This window comes from Numida meleagris, chromosome 6 (genome assembly GCF_002078875.1).
Source record: "Numida meleagris isolate 19003 breed g44 Domestic line chromosome 6, NumMel1.0, whole genome shotgun sequence".
In the NCBI taxonomy this organism is placed as follows: domain Eukaryota; kingdom Metazoa; phylum Chordata; class Aves; order Galliformes; family Numididae; genus Numida; species Numida meleagris.
The window spans coordinates 8,875,072-8,901,221 of record NC_034414.1 but is presented as its reverse complement, the minus strand read 5'-3'; the positions used below and the strand labels follow the sequence as shown (position 1 = coordinate 8,901,221).

The following is a 26,150-nucleotide window of genomic DNA, read 5'->3' as shown; positions in this document are numbered from 1 at the left end:
ATATACACAAACAGTTCACTGGTATAAATTAGCAATATCAGCATTTGAAAAACCAAAAAACGACAATATAAAAACACATTCAGAATGTCTTAATAGAACTTCTTTAACATTTTGCATTGGTGCTACAGAATTTTTGTATAACATAAACCACAACTGAAGGTGACTCGTTTATGTTCTTGAGTTCTGTCCACATTATTATCCATACAATTATACATGGTAAAACCTGGAAGATACAGAAGACATTTCTATTTACAAGATGCAGAACAATGCCTCTGGAGCTTGCAAAAGATACGTAAGTCCTACACGAAAGCTTCTATTTTCGTTTTGAGAAGTATGGAGATTAATTCCCAAATAACTTTATACTACTAGACAATTAGAACAGTTTCAGGTTGCAAACTAAGAGCAAAAGGATAAATGTGAATAAATGCCACAATAATGACCTCAAAGTTCAACAAGGTCAAGTACAAGGTCTTGCACATGGGCTGAGGCAAATCCAAGCATCAAAAGAAGCATAACCAGAAGGTTGAGGGAGGTGATTCTCGCCCTCTACTCTGCCCTTGTGAGACCCTACCTGAAGTTCTGCATTCAGCACAGGTGCCACAGCACAAGAAGGACATGGACCTGTTGGATTGCGTCCAGAGGAATTGAAGGCTCCAGGAAGACCTCACTGCAGTTTTCCCATAACTAAAGGGGGCTAAAGGAAAGCTGGAGAGGGACTCTGTCAGAGACTGCAGCAACAAAACAAGGGGTCATGCCTTTTAATTAAAAGAGGGCAGAATTAGATGAGGAATTATAGGAAGAAATTCTTCACCCAGAGGGTGGTGAGGCACTGGAAGAAGCTGCCCAAAGAAACTGTGGATGCCCCATCCTTAAAAATGTTTGAGGCCAAGCTTGATGAAGCTTTGAGCAATCTGGTCTAGTGGGTGCTGTCCCTACTTACAGAACCAGATGGTCTCGAATGTCTCTTCCAAACTACCCTATGATTCTATAATATATCACAGAAGGAAACCAATAGAAGAGTAAGAAGTATGTATAAAATATCTATCCCTTACCTTCTCAGATTCTAACAAAGTTTTGTCTCTCAAACTCAATGGGTACAAGTTTTTCTCAAGAACAGAAACTACCACGTAAGACTTGTTTTACTGAGAGACAGTACAGTAAAAACCCTTCTTTTTCTGCTTCCTGTTTTTTTTTATACCTCTACAGAGAAAACTCGACAGCTTTAGCCATTTACTTGAAGGAGAGAAATGAAAAGTTATGCTAGAAAAGAATAAAATGTACTTTTGACACACATTCCCACTGATTTGATTGGGAGCATTCAAAAGAATATCTCTAAGAATGGCTAGTTATGGCTCAAATCTCTGCTGAGGAAAAAAAATTGGTGGACAGAGGTGATTCTGGAACATTATCAACAAGACTGACTTAAACAACAAGGCATTTAGTTTCATCATGTACCTAAAATTTTAAATAACGAGATATCAAGAAACTTAGTAATTCCAATAGAGTAACACACAATGTTTTCTGAGAATTACGTACTTTAACTCCACTTCAGTCTCAGCTTTAGGCTTTTCTATAGTGCGTTAAAAGAAAAACCAATGAGTATGATTTCACACACAGGCAATTATTTTTAACATAATTGTGAAGTTAAGACTTACTAGATTGGAAAATAGCTTTTTTTTTTTTTGACTGTGAAATACTATCAGTCATCTTTGTTTTAGAGACAATTATTTTTGTTTTATGAGCAGTCAGCCTTAAGGTTTACTTCTTTGGCAAGTGCTTTTCTTCTGAAAGTGGAGGAAATGAAAGCAAAATGATACCATATGTTCAACCTTTTGAAAAAATAGCAGTGAAAGCCACCTATATATTTCACTGACTTTCCTAAAGGATTATGAACAAATCTGTATTTACATAGAAAGATGTCCAACAATGAACCAAGAGAAGATTTAAGATTTTAATCATGGTAGATACTTTATCTCACTGTTTACCTCAAAAACTCATTCAAAATCATACAAGAAACTTCAGCTACATATGAATAACAGTGTACACAGATGCGTGATGCCGAGTTAGGTCACAAAATAGTTACAAGTGCCTAACAGATTGTATCATCCCAAAGTTTTTAGATATGCCTCCTGCATTTTAAATTTCAACTAATCACTTCTAACAGTATTTGCTTTTTATCATTTCAGCAATTATTTCCATTGTTTTGTGTAAAAGGAAAAAAAAACCCACATTAAAAATATCACTCTACAATTCAAAGATACTTGTTTCCATGAGTTCCGTTAACTTCCAAACATAACTTTTATCTCATCTAACTTCTTACTGACCTTATTCTTTTTCTTCTCTTTAATCATCAGTGGGCTTTCAGCTAGAATGACAAGAATACAACAGCAAACAGCACAGCCCAGGCATTTGGCCTCTAGGAAACTGGCTGGGCTGAACTTTGGGGTACTTTAACATCCAAGGTCTGCTTTCAGAGGAATGCTTCCTATTTTATTACGTTGGTCCACGATGCCAGAGGTGTATCTTGGTGGTATGGCAGAAGCGGCTGCAACTTCCCACCACCATCCTGTTACATTTCATTGCTGTGACAGATAGCAGCAGAGGGACAGTCTGACAAAATGGCATCTGGTAGGAAAGTGTGAATGAAGAAAAGAAGTGCCTTTGAATTCCTCCATGCAGAAAAAATGGCACCCATTGACATTCACTGACATTTGCTGAATGTTTATGGCAGACCAAACAACGGCTGTGAGAACAGTGAGGCAGTGGGTGGTGCATTTCAACAGTGGTGACAGCAAGAGTGGGTCACCTCTGCTCATGCAGACTTTTACAAGCATGGCATTTAGGCTTGTGTTCATCACTGGTGACAATACATAGCTAATAGTAGTGACTAGGTTAAAAATAGTGTTTTGTATCTGAGAATTAAATAGTATTACCGTGCTCTTTGTGGTGTAGTTTCCATGAAAATAAATAGGGGATATTACTTTCAGAGTGACCTATGTGTATACGTATTTTGTGAACAAAATGGCACACGTGATATCAAGGAAAAGATTAGGCCCTGATTTATTCACAGTTAATGAATTCAGGTTGCATTAGCAAATCTGATTATCAGAAGATTGTCAGAAGGCAAGGCACAGTTGATGAGCTCCTTAACTTGCAGATTATTTTAGATAGCGTTGAAGGAAATGCAGTTTACAAGACGACTCTGAATATGGAGTAGGCGGATATTTGGTATGGTGAATAAGGACCTCTAAGCATAACAAACAGCATGTAAGAAAGTATGAAGAAGAGTGGGAGAATCATGCATTAAGTGTCATGCAAGAGGGTAGTTCAGAAGGAATACAGAGCTAAGAAATATCTGGAGGAAAAACCTGTGATCTTATGATGAAGAAGATAGAACCTTTAAAAAAAAAAATCAAAAGAGCTGAAAATGACAGGTGAGTAAAAAGATGTTGCTCTCTTCTTCCTCCTAGATAACTTACTATCTGTGAATACATGCTTAGGAAGAAGCATCAGTCTTTGTCTTGTGGTCCTGAAAAAAGCTCTCTGATGCAAGAACTGTACATCGCTAAAGCGCCCAACAGAAATTGCTAACGACAATTTCAATAATACCAGTAGATAATAAAACAGACAAACATACTTTCACCTAAATGAGCATCATCTAGTCAGTCACAGTCATTCAGGTTTCTTTTCCTCCTTTTCCTTCTCATAGATTTGGAGAAACATAGAAACATTTCCAGTGTATGGAATGCATGTATTATACATCACATTCTATTTACACATTTATTTTCATCAGTGATGTAGGTTGAGTTGGGAACTTGAGACGAGATTCTCTCAAACTGACATTTGACAACATTCCTAGTTAACGTAAAAAGAGAACACATTTTTTTTTAGGGAAGGGGAAGCAAGTTCAGGGAAAGAATAAATTTCATGTCCTTTGCTGCCTTTTTTTTTCCCTCAATTTTAAAAGTTGTCACATGAAGTAATATTTTCAAATTCAGTTTTTACATATAAGCATTTTACAAACTATTCCAGGGCAGCTGGATATCTACTTTATATAGTTTGGAAAAAGTTACTACCAAAGGCCTAACTCAGAAACATAAGAAAGCTGAAGGCAATTAGGGCAGAACACTATTGCTTAGTGACCCAGGAATATTATTGCTAGCAAGCAAAACATTTTCCAAATGAAGAAATTGAAAATTCTTTCTTCCCTAATTAAAAAGGATAATCCCAGATGGCATACTTTGTTGAACAAAACAACAATAAATAGATTTTTTCGGAATCCTAAAATGCAATTGCAGTCTTTTGTTTTTGAGCAAGGTGAATACACTAAGCTCTCCATCTTGCATAGATAAATGGCAAAGCAGCAAAATAAGTTTATTCTCATTTTATGCTTCCTGCACAAAATGAGATTCAGTGTCTTGCTTCAGTGATATGCACAGATGTTTGCAATTGCAAAAATCAGCACACTGATCAGGAAAGGAATAACTACAGCATCTTATTCAAATACTTTGTCATTTTGCAGACTGAGCATTGAGAGTTACTTAATCACACTTTGATGTTACTGAATGTTTGTCGTACAAGAGCAACAATTTCCAGAATCAATGAATTCAAACTGGGAGTTCACCTGGACCAACCTTCTTGAAGTAGCATAGACACTGAAGCAACTAAACTAAGTTGATTTGCATCTTGCCCAATAGGATCTTAAACATTTCCAAGGACTGCAGGATTTCCGAGACCTGATCCAGTGTTTACTTATCTCCACAGTGGTTCCTCTCTCTCCTTATATATAGTCAGAATTTCACTTGTACTTTATTACCATCGTTTCTCATCCTCCTGCTAGGCACTTCTGTAAAATTGAGTCCATCTTTTGAGTAACATCTTCTTTCATATTGCAAGACTGCTCCAAGATCCCCCTAACTAGCTTCTTTTTCAGGCTAAGCAATAGCAGTTGGTACCTGAACACTTCCCTCACAGAATGTGAGCCTTTTATTTCAGTGGTCCTCCCTCGATTTATGCAAGTTTATCAACATCCTGAGGGCTCAAAGTCAGATGAGGTAAAACAAATTGGGTGAGAATGTATTCCCGCTCTTACTCCATGTCTAACAGTCAGGACAGACCCTGAAGTAGGTTCAGTTTTAGTGCCAGGTAGAGTATGAACTACGTTATTTGAATCTCATGTTACAGTCACTTTTTCTGCTCATCCAGCAGTGCGCTCATCTTTGAGTGTCTCAAATTGGAGACAGGGATGCTGTGTACTAGATCAAATTTTGTTATTTTGATGTAAGTAGAACAGTCTTATCCATTGATTACACACTGACTCTGTGAGTTTAGCTGTGTGTGAAGAAACAGAGTAGCCAATAAATATACCCTTTCCCTCCTGAAAACAAATGATCTAGAAATCCGAACAAAAAAAGTAACATCAAAATTCTCTAATCTTTTAGGTGCTCTTGTTGGGACCAGGAACAGTTAGAAAGCTAGCAGCTATACTAATTTCTTGTATCAATACACAGGTTCAAAAACAGGCCACGGTAAGAAACAGAACAAAATAAAACAACAAAACAAAAAGCAAACAAAAAAAATCACCATTAATTAGACAAACGATGACTGTTGATTTTAATTTTATCCAAAGAGGATAACAAATCAAAGCAAAACTGCAGCCAAAAGCCCTATTCTTATTCAAAGGACCTATTAAAGTAATACAAGGTTTTGCTAGAATATTTTGTAGGTATTCTGTCTATAGTTCTCAATCATTCACTGTTTTCTGTGGGTTGCGTTATTGCTACTGAAAGCATGATTGTGAGAATATGTTAAAAACACATTGGAAAGTATCTTTCAGATGTAGTCATACAGCAGCATTTTCACTCTATGAAGTACTTAAATTTCTTACAAATTAATAATTTATTTTCATTTAACAATGATTTTTAAAAGGTGTACTGTGAAGAGGACTGTTCAGCTTACATACTACATGAAGTCAGAATTTCAGTTGTTTAGAAGAAGTTATCTTTCATACTGAGATTTAAAAACAAAGCCCCACTAAATCTAGAGAGTGAAAGGCCATCCCCCTGCTGCTGAATTTAGCTAAGTAATTCAGTTTGCATTTTATTGGCTAAGTTAGCAATGGATTGATTGTCTCTCAAATGAGATACTTAATCCTGTCTATTCCAGCAGACATTCCTGCTTCATCTGTGTTAAATTGTCACAGTTATGAACTTAGAGGGGAAGACAATAAAGAATATTTGATTTAATAATTTAAGTGCAGCATAGGCATTCCTTTAGACACTACAATGTGGTCATTGAGACTGAGGTAAAACAAATGATGTGAACTTTACATATCATTCAGAGGTACTGCATCAGCACAAACTGTTCCATTACAGGTGCTCATAGCATACCCGTTCCTATGTCTTATAAAATATTAATTTGCATTCTTTGTGAGAGTATTTCATACTGCAGCCACAGCACTAATGTAAACTTCAGCTATAAATAAAATTTGGTGAGATGTGTGAAATGAACTCTTCTGCAAGCAACTCACATTATGTCTTTCTGTACTTTGGAACATGCACAGATTCAGATAAGGAATCTGAACAAACTCTGTATGCAAAAATGTCTGCAGTAAGAAGATGGAGGCTTGTTGAGTCTTGACTTAAACTTTTAACAGAGGGATGCATCACACTGGCATTATGACAACTAACTACATAGGTACTTCAACTGACTACTTAAAATAAGTAAGGTTCTGCCTACTGTCCGCAGTTTGAAAATATCCTGGAAAGAGTCCTCATCTCAGGCAGTTCTTGCAAGGCTTTCTCAACTCAACTCTGGACTTATTTTTGGCTTGAGAAGCAAATTGTTCCAATTCTCTCCTGCTCTTAAACACTAAATTAATCCCCCTGGCCCAGTCAAGGTGCACTTCTCGGTGGGTGCAGACTACCAACCACAGCCAAAATCACAGAGGAAATAATTTACCCTTTTTCGTCATTATTTATCATGCAAAAGAGGTAGCTTCAGAGAAAAAAACACCATTGCCTAAGCTCTATTTTAATATGAAGAAAAGAGGAGAAGGCATGCTGTTTATCTGTTCAGAAATAACAGATTTCCTGACTTGCTGTAAGGATAGGGAGAAAAATGAGAGCAAACAGCTGTTTGCCAAGGGGAAAGCAAGCCCTCACTTCCCGATTTTTCAAAGCTCTTCTCTTAGTTTTCATCAGAATCCAGAATGAGTGAAGATACATTGCTGCTAATACAAAAATAAAAGGTTCCAATCCTGACTTTCCCCTATATTAAGCATATGAAATCCTTATCTATAGAATCACAGGATCAGGTTAACACTGTAATGCAAAAACACCCATCACACTCAAGGCTTTATTTTGCAGGTGTCCTCAGGAAGAAAGAGCTCTCACAGACTATCCACTCCAAGAGCATCTCAAACTTTCTACACTGCTCAACTCTCAGAATATTAACTCCGAGGATGCAAAGAAGAATGTAACCTCCCACTTCTGGTTTACTCATTTTGAGGAAACAGAAGTACATTAAACACGGACTACGGAGAAATCGGTATTTTCAAATGTTTAACCACAAAGTCACGCTCCTAAATCCAGATTTAAACAAATGAATTATATAATTCCTCTTACATTTAAATCCATCTCTGCAGGTCTTAGAGGTTGTTCATATGAAAGAAAATGAGGTCCACTGCATTCATTGACTTAAGTTCTACAGTCAGGAGCTTTATAGTTTGCACTGATTTCAAAAAAATCTTCTTTGGCTTGTTTATGCTAGCAAGTATGGTCAGAAAAATACAACTTTGTTTTCTTTAGAAAGTTACCAAATATAAAAGTATTAAGACTTTAATAACAGATGGTTTGCTAACCTAACCTTATTTTCTAAGATTGTTCTCCAAAAACAAATGCAGGAAAGCTAATAATAAAGATCAAAGCTATCAGAACAAGAAAGGAATTTTTATGGATTGACTGGCATGCACTGTACCAAAAAGACATATTTTACGGGTAATTAGACAGTTTAGAACAAGGATTTGAGACAAACAACAGCTCTGCTCTTCTGGAATAGCATAAACCAAATGCAGCAAATTGTTACTGTCCAATCTGTCAAAATCTCCCCCTGATAAAATTGTTCAGTCAACACCATTCCTTCACTGATTACTTCCAGGAGTTGATCCAAAAGCAGCTTTACACATAATCTCATCAGCATCTAGATAAACTCCACACATTTACTACATTTTTTGTCAGTGTTGGGCACAAGAAGCCTCTACTGAAGAGGTGCACTTAAACTAGAGACTTACTTCTGCAGAGAGTTACAGAATTTTGGGCTTACATTTTTAAAACTTTGGCTTCAGAACATAAAATGAAAAAATGGGGGAGGTGAGGAATGGATAAAAGAAGCAGAGTTATCTACAGAAGAGACTTTAAAAGAGAAACAGGGCATATCCTATGCCAAGATTCGCCACCGAAATATGACATCTCACTCCAGTTGTTCTCTGTGTCCCGTCCAGACTGTGCTCTCTACAGAAAGAACGAGTGGATAAGGCACATGTTTGACTCTCAGTCATCTCAGTTTGCAACAAGCAGTTCAGTTCAAACTCTTAATGACTGGGGTTGCATGACATCTCCCATTCCATTGTAGGTTCTAGAAGTTTGATAACTTCTGGCAGAGGCTTAAAATAATAATGTGGGGAGCAACAACAGTCACATTTGACATCGAGCTAAATCTAACAGAACCCATCTTTCTTAGTGCATTATCAGCTATGCTAAAATTTAATACCGCTATTGTCACAGCAGTCTTAAGAAACTGCTATGTATGTCTAATTACGATTTTATATATATAAAATCAGAATAAATCAAAAAGGTATATTTACCTGCTACGCGGATAAGAAATCTAGAAGAGATGTTGAAGTACCAATGCTTTGGAATTGTTATTAAGGAAAGTTTTAGAATTTTAGAATGCTTCTGAACAGCGTTCTGGCAAACATGGAGACAAAACACCTCACATGAGCTACCTGAGATACTAGAGGGCAAATTTAAAAAATCTTAAGGAGATTGAGATAAAAACAAACAGTATAACAAGAAAGGATACTTATTCTATCTAAACATCTTCTTCAGTACCTTGATGTCAACCAAAGTACTTCAATATTCTGATAAACAAACCTCATTTGAGGATTGATTGCTTTTAATTTTTTTATCACCTAAGACTTTTGTCCTACTTGGTAATTTTCTCTTCTTATGTAGGAGAACTATGTTTACAGTGTAATATTTTATTATTAAATACACAATGCTCTAAGAATGATAAAGTAGGATAGCCCTGTACAGCATTCCAATCTTTGCTATTTCATTTAATTTCTTCAGAAAAATCAACAAGCATTTTAATGCAGGCCATATGTACTTTCAAAGAGATGTTTTTGACAAGATCCATTACTGAACATCTGCAGGAAACAAGGATCTAACAGAACAAGAGGGAAACTTCTACAGATTATGGAAGAAAATAAAGAGTAGAAGCTATAGGTTGCTCTTTCTGCTGCAGAGATTACACTCCCATGGGGACAGTCGTGTTCAGTACTGTCATGACTTTTACAGTCATATAAAGGAAATTCTATTTGACTGCAATACTACTTAATAGAAAATAGAGGTGAGAGCCAGTAAGATCTTCTCATCCTTCTCTTCCAGAGGATCAAGTAACTCAGACTGATATGAAAGTTTACGCACCCCTCACACTCTTTACACAAAGGATTTTAACATGAAGGATCTGGAAAAGAGAGCATGTACAAAAACAGCTGATGGAAGGTAAGATGAGATAATCAGATCTAAAGCCAACCAAGGTGAGTTATGAGATATGAGCAACTAAATGATAAAATAGCAGACAAAATACACTGCTGAAAAACATAAATCAATGCATATTGGAAAAATAGCCTTAAATATACTTAGCTAAAACATAACGATGAGTTCTGATTTATCAGTCAGGAAAAAGATCTGAGTCATTTTGGATACTTCACTGAAAATAGCATTCAGCAGCAGCCAAAAAATGCAAAAAATGTTAAGAATTAGTAGGAAAGCATTGAGAACAAAATCAAGTATGAGCATTCTATGCCCAAATCTCCAGCAGTTCTAGTCACATCTCAAAAATAATGTAACAAAAATACAAAAGCTGCACAGAAGCAAGAGTGGTCAGAAAATTCACATGGTTTCACCAAAAAAAAAAGAGCTCTTCAACTTGAAAAAGGGGCATTTCTAGGTAGAAACAGAAGTGAAATTTAAAAATATTGTAACTGTTGGTTATGCAGTCTCCGGCCCAAGAAGCTCTAACTTGTAGATGTTTAAAAAAATCTTTTGTTCCTGTGTTGGATTAGGCAAATAGTTTCTGTAACCTTGACATCCAGTCATAAAGTTTGCTGATAGAAGCGGGTTCAATTAACAAAACAAATATTGAGAAAGTGAACAAACTAAACAACATAGGACAATTGTCTTTATACCCATTAGTATTTATTACCCATGAGTAATTAGCATTGCTAAAGGAATGGATGGACAATAAAGCAGAGAGGAGAAAGAAATAAAAGAAATAAAAGTCTTTCTTCCATTACATGTATATGCTAAAATTACTGCCAAGACTGAAATCCTGTTGCCATAGGATAGTATTTTGCTAGGTTCCAAAGTAACCTTCTTGAAGAAATAAACATATCTGAGTCAGAGGAATGCCTGGCGTCTCCCTGCTTTGTCACATTTTATGTTCTTAAATATGAACAAACTTCAGATGTTTTTAGGAAGCTATCTGGGTGGCAGGTCACTGAATGTACTTTCATTTTATTAGAAAAAATAAGGTTAACCATATCAGAGATACTGAATTTTTCAGGAGAAAAGACAATTCCAGCACTTTTCAAATTAAGCCGTGTCTTACATATACATTATACATACACATGTGTACACACTGTAAACTATGTTCTTACATTTAAAGTCAAATAAAGGAAATTCTATGTGAGCACAGTACTATTTAATAGAAAACATAGGTGAGAACCAGTAGAATCTTCTCGTCTTTCTCTTCCCAGAGAATCAAGAAACTAAGATTGGTAAGAAAGCTTACACACCTCTCACACCCTTTACACATCGTATTTCAACCGTTCTCTTTCTTACTTGTTATTATCTGCCAGGGTTTGTTTGTTTGTCACTTTGACACTACCTTACCTATCAGATGTATTCATTTGCACAGTGCTGCTAACACTTATGATCCCAATGCCTCACATCTGGCTGAGTCAGAAAAAAACATGAAAAGAATCTCAAATTGGCTGTACAAACTGGGGAATACTTTAAGTTGTTCTTACAGCTCCCATTGTTCTTCTCCCAAAGAATCCATACCAGCACAGCACAAAGGAATAAATCAGCCTTTCTGAGACAAGGATTAGACATAGCTCTTTCCTTTCTCTATTATTTGCTTCTAGTTCAGCCAGTGTAAATTAGGTCTCAGTAAGAAGTGAAATGTAAAATTAAAATAAATTTATATATATGGTTTGTCTGAGATATGATGGAGAGCTTTCTCTCCTAGGATACTCTTTTTTTTCCCCAAAATTTGAATAACAATCACAGTTTTACAACTCCGAAAGTTATTTTACAGTAAGTAGTATTTTCCTGGCATGCTTGATAACCCGAATCTATAAGCGAAATTCAAAAAGTGATTTCTTTAACAAAGAGATAACACTTATTATAGCTTTTCATGAACTATTTCTGAATTCTACATCATAGGCTAACTGTACTGTGGTCTCTGAAAACCAATTTCATATTCACCTTCACCCAAAAGATAGTTACAGCAAGCACCAGTCTTTGGGAATTATCTCTTAACATCAGCACAATATTCATACTTTATGGGACTTATAGTAATTCATTATTTCTAGAACAAAAAACATCAAAATCCTTACCCACTGACATCGCAAGAGCTGTAATTTGCTACTCAGGACTTGGCCAGTATGAAAATTTTGGAAAAAATATCAAATATGACATCTCTTGGTGACAAAATACTAAGGAGCTTCAATCTTGTCTCCTCTTTAGCCTAATAATTTTAAAGGAAACATCATGCTTTCCTAGAAATTTCTATAGTTATCTAGACTTTTACCATGAACTTCAGTTCTATCATCCGGTGTGGTCATAATTATCTTGCATCTTCAACAGATACGTATCAAAGTGCTTACTGCAAGCTGCATCTGAAACAGCACATGAAACCAAGTAATCAAGCTTCGATTTAAGAAAGTAACCAAACAAAAGTTTGAAATTCTGGTGACTGAAGTTCTACAATTTTTTTTGGAAGAGGAAAGAAAGAATAATAACTAATGAACGTCATTTAGAATGTCCTGCAGAATTGGTTTGGACAGGAATACACTCTTCCAATTCATTACCTTCTTCATTTTAGGTGGGTAAGACAGATTGAATTATACCTCTGTGGCACGCAAATTATGAATTTCTAGGTAGTGAGAATCTGTCCCACGAAAGAGCATCAAGCCTAACATAATACTGATAAATGATCTAGGATCAGACTTACTGACCTTTTTTTGCACATGAATTCTCAGAATGGAAATTGCAAATGAATGTCTAAGAAAAGAAAATGAAAAGAAAATGTGACTAATTTAAAAATTATTTGCATCCATTATAGAATTTTGACATGTTTCTTTCTTCTGGCTGTCAAGATTAATTCCCACTAATTTTTTTTTCTTTAAAGAAAGCACAAAATACTTTAATTTTGTAATAAATGACTAAAGTAATAGGTTATAAAAAAAAATTAGTCTACCTTGTACAATTGTTTCCATGGTCACATACACAGGCGTGCCTTTTCTAATTTAAAGTATTTAATTCCAATTCTTGACCTTGGCACAGGAATTACTTGTTATGAAATGTTTTTCATCATCTTTATCACATATGCATTCCAAGTTCAATGCTCCTGTGATTCAAACATTTTGTATATTTTCTTTCTATTAAAATTATTGGGTCAGAGGACCTTATTTTAAAAAAAATATCTCCAACTATTTGCTACAAAGTAGGAACAAAACATAACTTGTTCATTCCATCACTAAGGTGGCAATTTCTTCAAGGAAAAAGAGGTGATTAACTTCTAAATTCTTAATTGTCTTTACTAGTCTTCTCTATTATCCACAACCCAGGCTTGAGTCATTAGGAAACCATCTTCCCAACAGTGTTTGTTCACATATTGGAAGAAATAAGAAAGATAGAACAACTGAAATGACTAGCTTTTAAATAAGCAGTTCAGGATAATACACTTCAGTAAACCTTTCCATGTCTTTGCTTTCCTTCTTCTTCATAATATGCAACCATTGACTCTGAGCAAGCAACACTTGCCAAGCGAGCTCAACAAACAAGATATAATGCTTTCACATATGAAAAAATAATTTGTCTAAAGTTAAATGAATACTAATTACACTGTTTGATCTGTGAAAATAAGATCGTGACAAATTGTGCTGAATGTTTCTAAGCCATGTAAAGATTTTTTCCAACACAAGTTTTTTTTTGTTAACGTTTCTTAGTTAGAACAATGTTTATTTTCATTTCCATGGTGCTTAATGGCAAACCAGTAAATTCATTTTCTAAGCGTTCTCTCCAAGTGTTCTCTGTTTTTAACCCTCTTGCAGAAAAAGAATTTTGTTTTTTTTATTTTTTATTTTTTAAGGAGAGGATAAAGTTAAAAATTAAACATGCCATTTTTGTGTTTCTGTTAAACAAAATACTATCTTTTTTCCTCCAAATTTCTCATTAGTCAATTAACTCAGGAATGATTCCCAGAGGAAACAACAGGATCTAGAGAATAAACAAACAGGAACTACAACACTTTCCATAACAACTCATTTGCCAGACTGAGCAAATGGTACCATGTTTTATTTTCATTATACATATGAAAGAAAAGAAGCACTTAAATTCTAAATGCACGTAAGCATGCTTTTGAACTAAATTGAAGAAAAAAAGCAAATTTCACGTGAACACACTGTTTTAGTTGCAACCAGTACCTTAACTGAGCGACATACTGCAGAGCCACAAGAATGTTAGTGCTTCCTTCTTCATTTTCGCAGCAAGGTAGGGCAATGGCATTTCAGTTAGCTCACTCATCAGGTTTATTCTCCGCCTTCATTTGTAACAATATCAAGCCAAAATCAGGCAGCGTACATACCTCTTCAAGTTAAACAAAGGCATGTAGAATTGATTTGTTCCATTGACTTCCATAAAGCTACACAGCTGATGTGTTAATATTCCTTAGGGAGGTCTATATATTGAAGACACACTAAGGGTGCTTTATATTGGTGTAGTATATAACTCAATCTTTCTATCTGAGTTAAACTTTGAAATCTCACCAGTTTAAATAATTATTTCATAGCACAAATGCAACAGAAAATACTAAAACTGTGTGTTTAAGAGGGCTTGGGATGCAATAGTTCGACTCTGAACCATTCAAGAGATATGATTATTCTGTGTATGTTCTTGTACATTCTTCACTATATTTTACAAATGTTTTAGCAATCTCAAAGCATTCGAAATACTAGTAATGTAACTATATTAGTAAATGCTTATTTGAAAAACGTTAAGAATTGATTCACCATTGCGAAGGAGAAAAGAGGATTCCACAAAGCAGTTAAGTGGAATTGGCCATCATATCTTACTTATTCACGTGCACAGTTTATCAAAATTGGGTAACCCATAAAGCAGCTTCAGGGCAGGTCCTAATCATTAAGATGTTAAATTAACTATGTTATCTAATAGTACCTGTCCGGTCTTCTGTGCTTCTAAAGTAAATCTGTTTTCAGATACCAAGAATGCATAGTCCCATACTGAATGTTATGAAGTAGCTTTCATCCCTGAACATTCATCTGTAAGGGGCACTGAACTCAGTGGAAATTATGTTTCATGGTTACAAACTAAACCATAGTTTTTGATTGCTCCTTAGGCAATCCTAGCAATGTTTTTTGTTCTCCAGTTCATAGTTTCTGATCTGGACAGAAAAGTATGAATATTTTCTCAGACTCTAAGCCAACATCTGCCTTGACAGAAGAGCATACAAACACAGAAACTGGTGTTACATAGAAGTTTCCTTGGTGTTCTCTGTCCTCTCAACTGTAATGGATGCTTTTCTTCTTAATTAATAATTTATTTAAAATTGTTTTATGGAGCAGCACTCACTTGAAAAACTACTGAATGCACAACATACATATTATTGAACCAAAAAATGGTTGTGAAATACCTTTTAAAAATATCAGAAGAACAAGTAGGTGTCATGCATCTCTTACATACACAGGTCCTTTTGACTTCACTGAATGCAACCCCGAATGAGAAACTACCACAACTGTTTCAAATAAATAATGCAACTGGAAAAAAAGATATTATAAGTGGATTTTAAGATCAGGAATTGTCATGGTCAACATAGTGCCTTGTAGCACAGGTGAAGGACATTAAAAATTCAACAAGATGATGGTTTGAAAGCCGTAGGACAGAGCTTCTAGTTTAAAACAGAAAAAGAAACAAATTGTCAACGGTTTATGGGCGTTCAGCCCGGTTCCGTGATGAAGAGGACGGGGGATCCACGGGTCCATGCCCCAGGAAAAGGGAAAAGGGGAAAAGGGTAAGGAGATGGCCCTGAGAGCAAAGAACAGCGGCAACAATCTGAGGAGAAACAAACTAATTTACTAAATAAGATATCGGAATGCAAAACAACACGCTATAATACAATATAATTACAATTTAAGCTGATAAATCCAATACAGAGAGAGAGAATGTCCCAAAATCAAGGTAGGCCTTACTCTACTACCGATGATAAGACAGCCAGAGAGTGAGGTGCTGCCAAGATGAGAGACGGCGGAAAAAAAGGGCCGAGGTCTCGTGATCTGCAAGTTTTTGTACTGCGAGCTTTTATCTTTTCCCTCCGGCTGGAAAATGGTAACAGAGGAGCAAAGTACCGTGGGGAATGTAGTAGTCCTCCTCTTCTGAGAACCAGGTACATTCACTACATGATGTTATGATGTGGAATACCAACAACCAAAAATCACAAAACCATGACACAAATTTAACATAATCTAGACAAAAGGTTCTGTTTGCTTCTTTCTAAGCAAAACAAACAACTCCTCTCAAACAGATGATAAAACAAAGAAAGAAAATAATGTTACTACAGGTTAATTTCTTTCAGTTAATCACAGAATAACTTAGTCGCTAACAGAAATAAAATATGTAAACTCTTCATTTAAGAAGGAAAAAAGATCTTATGCCATTTTTTTTTTAAACTTAAGTTTACTTCAACATAGAGGGCCATAGAAATTCCTACAGTAAGCTGAATAAAGCCAGAATGGGAGAACTTTTTGCAGTGTTTTGTTGCTTTAAAAAAAACAAACAACTGTTAAAAAAAATCCTGAGACAGGATCACCATCTTCCTTTTGTTTTGTACCCACCTGTTTACTGCTGCTGGTTTACCTGATGTTACTTAAAACCCATGAAAGCAGGAGGAAAAAGAGAATGAAATACACATTTTCTGGCTGACAGAAGCAGTATTTACACACTGCGTAGTCTTCAGAGAAAGTCTAGTACTTCACTGTGTATTATGAAAGAAATGCTAAGCCTATGACAGGGAATTTAAAAGGGCACCTAAGGGAGCATGTGCAAGGGAGCAGCATCTATGATACAGAACACAGGGAGTTTCTTTGGCCTTAAAGCTTGCATGCTGACCTTGAGTATGAACAAAATAAAGGGTCATCATCAGTAGAGAAATGACTTCAGATGAATGGTTATTTTCAGAGAACAGATTCTTGACCCCAGCTGCCTTCTCCAAATGGAGAGAAAGCAGATGAAGGCTGCTCTCTCTGGATAATACTTTGTTCTCCCTGGCTGAACTTCAAAACATCTGTTACATAAGGAAAGTCTAATTAAAATGGCTGCCTCTATCAAGAGACAACTGACATTTATTTGCCAAGGGAAGACCCTTTCTACTAACAACATTCCCATAAGCCTGACTGAAGAACAGAGCAAGTAGTCTATAGGCCATTCCCAATGACTGCAGAAACCTAAGCTCTCTTCTGTTTAGGCTCTGCAGCCTTGATGGAAAAATGTGCAAAATAGGTTGTAGAACAGACACTTAACTAACAGTTCTCTGCACTGCTTTAGAAAGAAGACTGACATATGAACTGTCAACAAGTATTAGAACTGGGTGTGAAAATCGTAGGAGAATCATCAGCGCATCCTTTCATGACCTGCACTTCATTCATATTCGAGACAGTTTTCCAAAATAGTTTAGATATCAATGCACAAATAGACAGTTCATAACCTATGCCTCTACACATTTAGCAATAAGCTTTTTCTAAAGTAGCTGAACTCAAATAGCCAAAAAACAGGTTTTGTTATTTCAGTGATTTTGTATCTTCTCCCACTCACCAAAAATAGTTCCACTTGTTTCCCTTATCTTCTGCCAGTCTGGAAGAACGAGAGACAGCACACTTGCTGTGGAGCTTCATGTATGCCACATTGCCAGCCAGCAGATCAAATGGAATCAGTAATGATTTCAGCTCACAGTAGAGCCCTTTCCCTTCAACAGCACTACTCTGGGTCTCTCCTCTTACCACAACAGCTATTTGCACTAAATCTGTAGGAACTTAATACTTTCGAGATCCTCTCTGGCCAAACTCAACAATTTAGATGAGTTCAAAGGCTACTAGGAGGGAATAAAGAGAGAGCAGGGAAAAAGGGGGAAGAAAAGGTGACTGACAACCAGAATAACAGCATAATCTTTATTCCAAGGAAAATAAAATCTAAAAAAGATTTTGCAAAGGATAAATACATAGCTAACACTTAAAAAAGGCTAGTGGTCAATACATTATGAGAAATGTGTCTCCAGCCCATAGCCACACAGCTTTTCATTTCTTTTTTTCCCTTCTAAAGAAGTTTATGAAGCCATATTGTCTGTTCTACTCCACCTCTTCGAAGCTGGTGAGCAGTTTCAAATAAAGCTGACCCACGGCATGGCAGGCATGGTGAGGTTTGTGTTTTCATAGCAGATGCAAATTCAGAGGTAGATCATCTTAAACATTCTGTGACTACACAGAATGCCTTTGCAATACATAACAAACTGATGTTCATAGAATCATAGAACCCTGAAAGTTGGAAGGGACCCCTGAAGACCATCCAGTCTAACTCCCCTGCAATGAACGGGAACATCCAGAGCTAGAACAGGTTGCCCAGGAACCTGTTATCACAATTAGAGAGATGGCTATACGTATTGGCCACAGCTCTGTGGAAAGTCAGGTTTCTGCATGTCAGGTGCTTACCAGCTTTGAAAAATACAAAAGCAAAAATTTCAGAAAAAAACTTTCACACAAACTTTCCTCCTATTCTCCCCCTGCACAGCCCCTGCTCGAATAGGTTCTTCATATAATCATATACAAACTGTAAAATTTAAATTAGCATAAATGAAGCTCAGAAATAGAAATAGGCATTTCCACCACTGATACATGCTTGAAATTAGAGCTCTCGACTTCAAAGCATATGCTATGGAAAACTCTTGAAATGGTTGTAACTGTTGTGCAGTGCATTACTGGCAACACAGAAACTGAAGTGCATAAAAAAATGCTGCATAGTTTGAGTTAAACTCAAATGAACATTGAAGATTACTTAAACAACTAGGAATAAAGAGAACAGAACCATTGCACTGCTTTCACACATAGCCCCATTTTTTCCCCCAAGTCCTTTTTTTCCTCATCCAGAATGTTCTCCTTAGTAGAAGAGAACAACATGTAGAAGGTATCTGAAGTAAGAATGCAATCCCACACTGAACTTAGATGCCAATATCTATGTTTCTATAGGAAATTGAATTTCCTGACCTCTTCAAAAAGCAAATGAATGTTCAAGGCTTCAAGTTCCAGAGAGATGCTAAGAATTACATCAGCTATTATTTCATTTCTTTTCTTTTTGATAGCAGAGTTCCCAGAGCTGCATCAGGATCGAGGGCATTTCGGACTGACAACTGTAATGTTACAGAGACAAAAACGTATATGGTCTACTACACTCTGTATGCTGATTTTCACACTCATTATCAAGGGATTGGAGGAATTTAGAGAGAAAAAAAACAAAACACTTTCAGCAGCTTGTCTTGAAGAGAAATGGGAAGCTGCTCAAAATACTGAGCTCTGTCACCAAAGTCATGAATAAGAAACTGAATCAAGTAGGGATCCAAATGTCCCTTTTGGCACAGAAGCTTCAGTTTTTATATTTAGGCCACATTTTGCTTACTGATGGCATCACATGGCACCTGGAACTTTGTGGCAACTCTATCCTCTAATATACCAGGGAGCTTTGTCATATTCTCAGTCCAATAATCTCCCTGTCCCAGAAAGGGCTGGTGATGAACTGTGGCACTTCGTACATCATTTTTGAGAATTTTATTGCTATAGCAACTGAATGTAGGCATTTAAACATAGCAACAGACTTTTTATAGCACTTTCTTGGATGTCAGAGCGGCGTGTTGTTTTATTTTCTAAGCGGATGCTCAGAAGATAAGTACACAAGATGACTGTACAGTATCCACCTTCAAGACGAGGAAAAAATCTTCCAACATCATGCATTATTTTAACCTCTGAATTAGACAGATAAGTGTAAGGCACATTGAGAGTGTAATAGTACTCTGAAAAGTCATGTCACTGTATCATCTGAAAATAAGGTTCATTAAAAATTTAATGTTGATTTCTGCCCTTGTTTACAAGCTATGCAAGAAATTTTCAAGATCCTACTCTGAAGGGAAAAAATGTCTCATAGTCTGATCTTTACCTGTTAAGCAACAGAAAAAGCAGAATTCTCTACATATCAAGTGGAATCATTTTTCTCCGGGGGGATCAAAATCCACTCATTCACACTGTTATTACATGTACACAGGCAGAGCTCCGCAGATTCCAAATGCAGCAACAGTGATTTATGAGAACTGAGTTTGACCTGCCACGTGATTTAAGGAAGTACAACTCACAATTTTCATAGTAAAAAAGGCTACTTTCCTCCGGTACAGTGTTTGTGAAGTGGTATTTGTACTGGGGGTGAAGTTCAGTTCCATATCATTTTTACAAGTGATCAGTGAAAAAGGCTACTTGTTTTAATTTAGTCTCATTTCTTGACACTATCCTAGACAGAAACACAAGGCAGCAAAAGTACAGATCTAAGGAACCTTTAGGTATTACTCACCTTTCTGTTATGGTTGTATGTCAGCTTTGTATAGAGTGGGATGGTTGATGTTTGCTTTCTCACCAACAAAAACATTTAAAATGTGTTAAACAGGAAATGTCAAAGACAAAAAAAAGACCCAACAGGAAATGTGAAGTGCTGAAGAGCTTCTTATAAGGGTACAAAGTAGTTAATATTCCAGGTAGACTCCTCCTTTAGCATGCAATATATGTATTTTGGAAAGAACATTTTAATGCTGTATTTTATGCAAGAGAAACTTCTTACAGGCCCCCAAAGGTCAGCACATACACAAAATTGAGTTTTACGTACTGAGGCTTTAGAATGTACTCATAAATTCCTCCTCCCTTCTTCAGATATTTTCACTTGATTCAGTGAGTAAACACAGAGTAGTTTTAAAGTCTCCCATCCTTGCTTTAAAATACTTGGGAATATAGACACATCTCCATGTTTTTTCCTACAGTCTGCTCCAGTGACTACTACACTTAACAAAGCCATCTTTTAGAGCAATCCTGATAATTATATACCTATCAAAGAAGAGGAATGGTAAGTTTATTTAACTGCTGTAGCCCCTGGGGATGTTAAGATGATAGGCACAGCTACACTTGCATAGAGAACTAGCAATATTTAGATCTGCTCTCAAAATTTTCCAGCCTGAGATGCCATAAAGAGCACCAACTTGAACCAGCACTTCCTCCTGGGGCAAACGCTGTCCTCCATTTTAACTAGGCCGCTAATAACATTGAGCTATTTTCACAAGCCCAGAGGCCAGCCACATTCATTTACTATGTAAAAGAAAAATATGGGAAATTCAGTTACTGAAATCAAAGCATGAGTATTTTTATACATTGTAAAATGTTTTCCTTTCTTCTCCACAAGTTCTCCTTTGACTTATGGTTAAACACTTCATTTTTAATTTCAGTGTTCAGCAACTAGGGCACAGATCAGCACAACTAAGAGAGATTTAACAGCAAATTTTAATCTACATATTTGCTTAATTATATTCTACTACATGCATGTGTGCACAGACCTTTCTAAAAACATGATCCTGCATTTTTCTTTTCAAAAATTTCAGAACTAGATGTCATTCTACAGATCCTACTATTTGTTGGTACATCCCTCTGAGTTCAAAGCAAGACAAGTGAAAATAGACACATTACTCCTACTCAAATCCCTCTAGATTCCGGACCCTCATCTCCTACTAACATATCCTTTACCTTTGTGGTATTCATTAGGAACCTGATCTCTACACCACTGAAGTCACTGGAAACTTTGCTGATGATTTCAAAAGAAGTGGCTCAGGGCCAACTTCCCCACATCCAGCTTCAGCATTTGGCAGAATTAAATAAACACTAATATTTTTACTCTGAAGTGAAGCCCCTAGCCCAAATAAATTGCTGTGCTTGACCCAGCAGTACAGAAGATAAGGGACACAGTGCTTACATAAATTGATTTATATTATGTTTATTAACTTTTCAACTGCTTTGTTCTTCTCAGAAATTGCAAGAACCAGCACAGCAGTCTCCACTGTCTTAGTGGCTCTGTTTGGACAGTTACTACAACAAATATATTTGCAAACATACGAGGGGAGAATATGTTTCTAAAACGTTGCTTTGTGTAATGACAGGACATAACAGAATATGCTCTAAGAGCAGTCAGGGAAATAAACTTTCAGGGTCACATACACACTTGACAGACATTGCCTGTCATGTTTGTGTTTACTTCTCCCTCCTCTTTTTCTCCAAGCAACCTGCATTACCATAAGAAAAAAAAAAATCTTTTTCTACAATCCTTACTTGTCCAAACCCATAAGTGATTGTCTTGACAGCATTGGATGCCCCGTTGATTTATGTCACCTAAAGACTGAAGGTGTTTTACATTCAAAGGCAGGCAAAACTTCTAGCAGATGGTAAGGTAGTTTTGACTTCAGCTTTTAGTTGTGGGTGTTTTTTTAGTTTATTTTTAAATCTTTCAGATACTTAACATATCTGGTTATTCCTATTTGAAATTGAATATCTCAAATGATTTTCCAGATTGCAAAGTTAAAGAATAAACCCACTGAACTAAAGAAAAAATAAGCTGTCACATCCACACACTAAAGAAGATAATATACTTAGGATGGTGACACAGCTCAAGATCTCCAACAAAACCCGAGTCTACAAACCCATTTGCTCTAAATACCAAATCCCTCCCTGGTTTTCAGAGTTCATAGGACTTGCTTTCCACGGAGAGAAACTCAGTTATTATTTCAAGTTGTTTCTTCACAACAGCCACAGTTTTCATTTTCCTTAACCTACCATTACACGTCCTCATGAGCAATAATTCTCGAGTCACTTGTTAAAAAAAACTTTACAAAAACCCACCACCCACTCACAGATTTTCTTTCTGATAGATACATTGAGATCCAAAACATCTCTTAGTGGAGAATACATCAAGGATTTTCTTCTGTTTAGTTTACAGGATGACTTTATGTCAGGCTGGGAAAGAGCCTGTCTGCCCACAAATCCCTCAGATCTTCAAATGGCCCACAGGCCACTTTTTTTTCCCTTCTACTCAAAAGCCATTTCATGCTGCTTTTGCCTAAACCTCTACAGTTCTCTAAGAACAGCAACTAGATGAGGCAAGACAACTCCATAATGTGTGACAAACATACATATATGACTCTTGAAATGAGAAGCTTTCACAGCTGTCCCTTCTCAGTACCAATACCTTATACCTCAGTTGCCATAATCAGCTCTTACCTAGCTTTTCAAAAAGTGATTTGTCACCAAACTAGAATTAAAAGCTGTCAGAGAACAAATACTTCAAATCTTTTCCAACAGCTTTTTCCATCTTCCTTTCACTGAATCACAGAATTGTAGGAGTTCGAAAGGAATTCTAGAGAATATCCAGTCCAATCCACTGTTAAAGTGGGTTCCCTACAGCAGGTTAAATAGGAAAGTGTCCAAGCATGTTTTGAATATCGCCAGAGAAGGAGACTCCACTGGGCAGCCTCTTACAGTGCTCTCAAAATAAATAAGTTCTTCCTCTTTCAATCGATGAATTCTTAATTCTTGCTACTTTTATCCTGAATAGGACTACAGTTGAGGATTATAACACCCTTAATACTGATTCAAACATATGAAAAGATAGAAGGAAAGGAGGCATACAGGTTTTATGTCCACAGTCAACTTGCAGCTTAATCCAGAGGGATACAAAGCAGATGGCTTTATGAAAGTTTGTCCTAAGACCCTTAGCATAGCGCTAATGTAAACAGTTCTCGCCATGCACAAATGAACAAACTGTACTGTTTGTATCAAATTACACATGAAGAGTAGTTGCTGAAATCTTACAAAGTAATGTATTAGAAATATACACTTAGTTCATAATTAGAGGAGTTAGACACATTATTCTAGTCTGTATGCAGAGTTAAAAATAACTACTTAGTAAAAACTTACGTGCCTTCCATATATTATCTAAATTGAGTATCCTCGCACAAGGAGTGCCTACGTCATCACCAGTAAGTAATGCATGCAAGACTAACAAACCAGAATAGGGAGTCCTTGGAGGCTTGAAAACACAGGAATATTTAAAGAATGAAGACCTCCTAGTATTAAGTGTTTAACTTACCAGACTTAGTTAATTTCCAGTGTTAGTTCCAATCAACTAAGATTTATATTGGATTTGTCATTAGATTACAAAGCTGCAGGCTTGGCATAAGTGTGGATTTGGGGTTTAATGGTTTAATTGTTGATTTAAAACATGAAAATCACCCAGAAGATAAAACTTAGAGTAATATGTTTTTCACTAACAACAGTCCAGAGAAAAATATAAAATTGATTATGAGCTTTGCAACTGTGTCTGTAATGTTATAACAAGACACATTTATCACGTGCTCTTGAAGCTAGATGAAGTGAACATTCTTTAAAGTAATGTATACTTGCCATACCAAGTATAAATGCAGTAACTATTATTACTTAGAGGAAACGCTACCTATTTTCAAAACTTTGAAATTGTTCCAATCTCTGCATTGCATGAACCAATTTTATAGCCTGATCACTCCACAAAAGGGAATTTTTCTGATGATTGCAGAGGATCTTTCACCAGATGGAACCACGCTATACGCAATTTGAAAACACTAACAGGAGTTGTTGCTAATACGTTAGTAACAGAAACCCGTCCTCAGCTTCAACAGTACTTCCTTGTTCTGACTTCATTCTTACATGGTGTTTACTTACTGTTGTCTGAAAAGAAGCCTAACAAACATATTAGTATGACAAAAAAAACATTTTAGTTAACTGAGAAAATGACACTTCACTGCAGAGCAGCTACTAAACAGCACAGATAAAGCTGAAGACTAAAATATCAGAAATAGTAAATATTATGACTTCCCGTATTAAAGCAAGTATGCTTTAATATAAGAAGTTATTGTTTGTTTTGCCTGCCACCCCCACGTAGCACTGCCATTAGACAACCCCATAGTGTTAATTTACCTCTAATGGGATTAAAACCAAACACAGCATATAAAGGAAAGGCTCCGGAAATGTCTTTTAAAAAGACAGGTTCCAGACACAAGTAGGTAATCCATCAAAAATAACAATTTTGGCACTGTTAAAAACAAGCATGTCAAAAGAAAAGTCATACAATAAAATAATAACGTAAAAATAAAAAAATCTGTTAAATATGTTTCCCTGTAACCTCCTGCTACTAATACTCTCTAATGATTAGCCCAATGCAGATAACAGCATTTGTAAATCAAGTTGCCTTGAATTACTGATCACATACCTTTGTTAATCAAACCTCAGTACAATTAACACAGATTTTCCTTTTTCGTTCTTGTATTTTCCCAAAATGTATGTAAGAAGAACTAGATATCATGAATATCGTCCACTTTTTAAGCAATTAAAATCTGGAGAAGGGACAGAATTTGACAGGGGGGAGACTTGGAAGAGAAAGAGGTAGAAAGAATGAACGAACAAACCACTGGGCATCATAACAACAAGGTACTGTACCTTTAAGGAGGAAATACGGTTACGTTCTATTCCACAGCCGAAAAAGAGCTTATTCTTAGTTATAGAGATTACTTACCTAAAACTTCAGTTATTCCTCTTTTTCCCCCTCAGGCCAGCCTCTCTTTCACTCTCAGGAGCTTTTACCATTTAAGGTCAATGTTACATCTGGCTCTAGTAAGTAAAGCTGAAGCAATTTTTAACTCAGAGATCCAGCAGGCTGTCTAACATTAGAATGAGAGTTTAAAATTAAAGTAACTCTTCCGAAAGCCTTTTTCTTGCCTCAGGGAATTACAGAATAAAAGGCTTTCCTATTCTGGCATAAGTACTCTTAAGTACAGCGCGATGCAGACATCCCATTAACATTCTTAAAATTCGCAGCATATAAGGCTCTACTTACTCATTCCTGATGAAAGGACAAATGAAATACAGTTTACATGATGTTATGTTAACCCACAGTTCTTTTTTGTTTGTGGTGGTAGCAATTTTTTTTCCCTCATCTTTAAGCGAAACTGCTACTACTATTTAGTTCTCTCAGTCTTCCCCCTTTTAGTCAGAAGGAGCCTAAATTAGAGAGCCAATACAAGGCATGTGAACTTTTAAAGAACGTTGGCTTCAGTCCAGTCATGGGCTCTGCTCTCCAGTTGCAGAGTACGAATAATTTCTATTGAAACTCACTGAAGTTGCTTACATCCCATGAGAGACTCTAGCTACAAATAGAGCAGGAAGACAAGAGGAGAAAGAACCAAAACATTTACAAAAAGTATTTGGATACTTGCAGGAAAATGACATGCATGTTGACAGCTCCCAGCTCAGAAACAGATACAGATCTTACTCCAGCCCTTTAGCTAATTACAATCTTTTTTTCCCAGTTACTGAGTTTTATGTCATTAATTATAAGCAAGCCAAATACCGTCAAAAAAAACTTCTGCAGTTCAAGTGGGGACATAAGAGCTGTGAGTGGGAAACATCACAAAAC

General features: G+C 36.3%; 1 protein-coding gene across 30 annotated transcripts in view; it reads right to left on the bottom strand.

Annotated features, from left to right (window-relative positions):
* Positions 1-26,150, bottom strand: part of MRVI1 (murine retrovirus integration site 1 homolog) — a 99,946-nt gene that overhangs the window by 40,465 nt on the left and 33,331 nt on the right. For 3 of the 30 annotated variants that reach the window (XM_021402861.1, XM_021402859.1, XM_021402860.1), the window contains 2 exons: positions 12,527-12,572; positions 12,100-12,187 (listed from right to left, as the gene is read on the bottom strand). The exons of 19 other annotated variants lie outside the window; for them this stretch is intronic. The gene's annotated coding sequence lies outside the window, so the exon portion shown is untranslated. 8 more of the 30 variants (XM_021402862.1, XM_021402857.1, XM_021402869.1 and 5 more) reach the window with 4 other exon arrangements.